Source organism: Peromyscus eremicus, chromosome 10 (genome assembly GCF_949786415.1).
Source record: "Peromyscus eremicus chromosome 10, PerEre_H2_v1, whole genome shotgun sequence".
NCBI lineage: Eukaryota > Metazoa > Chordata > Mammalia > Rodentia > Cricetidae > Peromyscus > Peromyscus eremicus.
This window is the reverse complement of record NC_081426.1, coordinates 9,990,601-9,994,734: the sequence shown is the minus strand read 5'-3', so window position 1 is coordinate 9,994,734 and position 4,134 is coordinate 9,990,601. Positions and strand designations below refer to the sequence as shown.

At 43.2% G+C, this 4,134-nt stretch overlaps 1 pseudogene; it reads right to left on the bottom strand.

Annotated features, from left to right (window-relative positions):
• Positions 1–3,046: 3,046 nt before the first annotated feature.
• LOC131920850 (peroxiredoxin-6-like) lies at positions 3,047–3,914 on the bottom strand (annotated as a pseudogene).
• Positions 3,915–4,134: the final 220 nt, after the last annotated feature.

Sequence of the window (4,134 nt, the reverse complement as noted above, 5' to 3'; positions counted from 1 at the left end):
AAGAACAGTTAGCCAGAAGCAGAACTACAGAAGCCAAAAAGCAAGGTTAGTACATTGAGAGACTTTCCCATACTATGGACTTTTCGCAACATAATGGACTTTGATGGGTTAGACTTTGTTTTAGTTTGGCAGGGTGCTGTCTATATGCTAAGTTTTACAGCCTGAGTGGCACTTCCATCACGAAGTCAGTTGTGCTAAGGTCTTGGGGCGTACTAAGTCTGGGGCCCTATTACAGATATATCCTTGCATAAATGCCTCACTACTAACGCTGCATCTGGTCCCTCCTCCTGTGCTCAGCATGTCTTCTTCCTCACTGACCAGCCTTGCTACCAATAGGATGCATCACAGTATTTCACTTGGCTGCCCCTGGTTGTTTGAAGGCATAACCCAGTGAAAATTCCCAGAAACCAATGCCCTCCCACACCCCCTGTGGTATCCTTCATAATAATGTACAACCCTAGATTTGTCTTGGAGCTTCTCCTCCACAACCCCAGCAGTGACAGGACGTGTTCCTGGGGCCTCTGTAGCCCATGGCTTCCTTGTTTCCTAGGGTTCTTTTCACACTGAAGGACTGATTTTGAGTGCTGGGGACTTAGGATAGCCTTTAAATAGTTGCATTTCAGTCATGGCTTCAGACAGACTCACTTGCCTTTTGTCTAAATTCAGTATTTCCTTTTTTTGTTTGTTTGTCTTTTGCTCTCTGGGTGATAGTTTCTCATTTTTTCTTCTTAGAGAATGAACCAATTATAATTTTCAATTTTTTGTTTGTTAATACATTTCATTACCTGTTATTCTCTGTTTTCTTGATCATTTGGTGAGAACTGTGTTGGTTACTCCAGGGTATGGTACTATAATTTTCTTTGAGGGTGAAAAGTAAATATAGAAACAAGCCTGGCATTTGGCTGCAGCTTTGGCGCTAGACTCCTGAACACTGACTGTATCGTGTGACTTTGACTGTTCCACATCCTGACCTTTCCCGCCCAGAAGTAGTCCCAGAGTTCACATGTCAATCCCTGCAGCCTTTGCTCCTTAAAGACAGGGAACAGCTGTAAAGACAAATGTTATACACGTTGTTGCTCAAATATTTGAGTTTATAATCTTGCCTTTGTAACTACTGCTTTAGTTAAAATGACCTCTCATAACTAAGGAAGTATGAAAATGTCAATTTGATGAACATATCAAAGTAGTACTGGAATAAAATGAAGGTTTTTTTGTTTTTGTTTCGCAGAGTGCTTGTGTTAGTATCAACACTATATATTTACTTCTTATTAACTGGACTTCCGGTGTGGCAGCTTATTTCATTAGCGTGTCTGCTTGGTAATAAAGTGCTCCTAAACTCAAACTTCATTCTGCTGTTAAGTGGTTTATAGTTATATAGTTATGCTATAGTATGTTGTCCTTGCCTTGCCTAACCCTCTGGGCTTGAAAAATATAAAAGAAAATATGTAATCAGATGAGTCCATAATAGCAACTTTCATTCCAGGGTCCATGTTTATTTTCTAATAAAGCACTCATAAGGCAGGGTATCAATAGCATCTCCTTTGGGGTTCAAGTTACAGCCCAGTTGGAGTGCTCATCTAACATCTACAGTGACCTAAGTTTAAGACACACACATATATATATACATATATGTATGTTTGTATAACCATGCACATACACACACACACACACACACACACACACACACACACACACACACACACACACACGAGCGCGCGCGCACGCGCACACACACACACACATATAGCGGGCCTCTAACACCACCTGTTATGAGGTGGATCCAGAAGGATCAAAAGGTTAATGTCATCCTTGAACATATCAAGTTCAAGGACAGCCTGAGATATATGAGACACTATCTCAAAACAGTGTCTCCTCCACACTCCCTGCTCTTCCCTTGACTGCTCTCTCCAACCCCAACGCTTTTCCAAGCAAGGGTTTAGCTGTGGCCCACCACACAGTAGTGCTGTCCTCAGAACCAAATGTGTGCAGAATTCAAATATCTTTTTTTTTTTTTTGCATGTTAGTTTTTCTCAGTTTCAGCCAAAAATTTTACTGGTTGATAACCCCAACGCAAAAATTAGAAAATAGCAACCTACTGCAAGAAAAGTTCAAAACTAAAATATTCTTGATCACCTTCCACATTTGTACAAAATGTGCCTTTACCTGGGTACATCATCAGAGAGATTGACAGATGGAAAAACCCCATGAAAGACCCCTGGCATCAGCACCTGGCTCACACCTTGGCTATCCTTCTCTCTTGGCAAGCAAAGGAAATCTTTTGTAGCCATTCTTGTTGACAGAAATTCATTGCAAATTTTTGCCTTTTTTTTCTCTCTGAGGCAGGTTCTCATCATGCAGTCTTGGATGGCCTGAGACTGCAGGTATGGATGGTGTGGCCTTGTTTTGCAATTTTTTTTTTGTTTTTCGAGACAGGGTTTCTCTGTGTAGCTTTGCGCCTTTTCCTGGAACTCACTTGGTAGCCCAGGCTAGCCTCAAACTCACAGAGATCCGCCTGGCTCTGCCTCCCGAGTGCTGGGATTAAAGGCATGTGCCACTACCGCCCGGCTTGTTTTGCAATTTTTAATAGCAAAATATTTAAAGACTTCTCCTTTTGCTCTTACCATTTCAGTTATCCCTTTAAAATCACAGACTTGAAAGAGTATCCCCCAACTGTGACTAAAAGCAGTGACTATTAAAGAATATATGATAAAATATCATTAAAAATTTTTTGAACATTCATTCATTCGTTACCAGAGTATCCAGTTCAGTCGTCTAATAAAAAAATTGTGAAAAGTATAGTGTTGGGGTTATATACTTAGATATTTACAGAAGTTGAGTCTCAAGTTCTGTTGTTGTCTAAAACAAGTAACAGAAGAGTTACAACAGCTGACCTTGCTGGTCACAGATCCTGTTGAGACCCAAGATTCGCATCTTAAACATAGACTATATTTCCGGGAGAGCCGGCCAATGAAGTGCTGAGGTGTGTGAGAGAGCAGGATGCTGAGGAAGGCACAGAAAATCCCAGGAAGTCTGGGTGCCATTCCACTTAACAACAAGCAGGATAGCGACCTACTGACCTCAGTGGTGACCACGTCAGGATGCTTCTATGGACCTGCTGCAGGAAACTGTCACTGAAAGCTGACATCCATGGCTTCAGGATGCTAAGCAAGCATTTACAACTGTATCTTCTGGACAGGCCTAAGGCTGGGGCCATATGATGGAGGTCTTTCTTGCCGAACAGGAATTCTTTAGTAAAGACTGTTTTAGGAAAAGAGTTTTTTAATTCTTCTTCAGGGATCATTAGAAGGACCATCACATTGTCTCTATTTTTCTAATCAGCCAGGCCACTAATTCTCCCCTCCCCTTGTCAGCTAGAAGAGATATTTACTCTGCAATTTCCATAAAAAAAATCTTGCCAGCACTAGCTGGGTAGTGGATAGACAGCTTCAGTTTCTTATTAAAACCTCAAAGGAATGCTACATGGGCACACAGACAGGCACACCCTTTTCGTGGTTCTCTGCTGGGTCTAATATGCCTAACAGGCTGGCAACGTTCTGATTCTTAGCGTTAATGATGAGGAAGGGTGACTTCGGTAGACACCTCACCATTCTTATCTTTGCTCTAGGCAAAATGGCCCTCAGCACTGTCTTTTGAAAATTCAGCCAACACACCGTTCCTTTTGACAAACTCCAGTGCCAGCTTTATGGTTCTGCCAGGACGATCAGGGTCACGCACAGTGGCACAGCAAGTCTGAGGGGAGCCTGGGATACATGAGACCCAGTCTCAAAACACCACAAGGTGAGGTAAACTTCTGTGGTAAACACTGGGGCAAAGTCCCATGGGTAGGAGAGGAGAATGCCCCACGAGTCTCCCAGAAAGCTAAGGCACCCTGGTAGCCTGGAGGCATCTCTCATTATGTGAGACACGGTTCTGGGGTTGCCCTCCGTATCCTCATCTGTTCTTCCCACCCCAGACTCAGAGAAACGGTCATTTCAGGGTTCATCTAGTCCCTGTTCCCCTCCTCCTCCTCCTCTTCCTGTTCCTCCTCCCAGCCACCCCTCCCCTTGTGGTGTTTTGAGACTGGGTCTCATGTATCCCAGGCTCCCCTCAGATTTGCTGTGCCCCTGTGCGTGA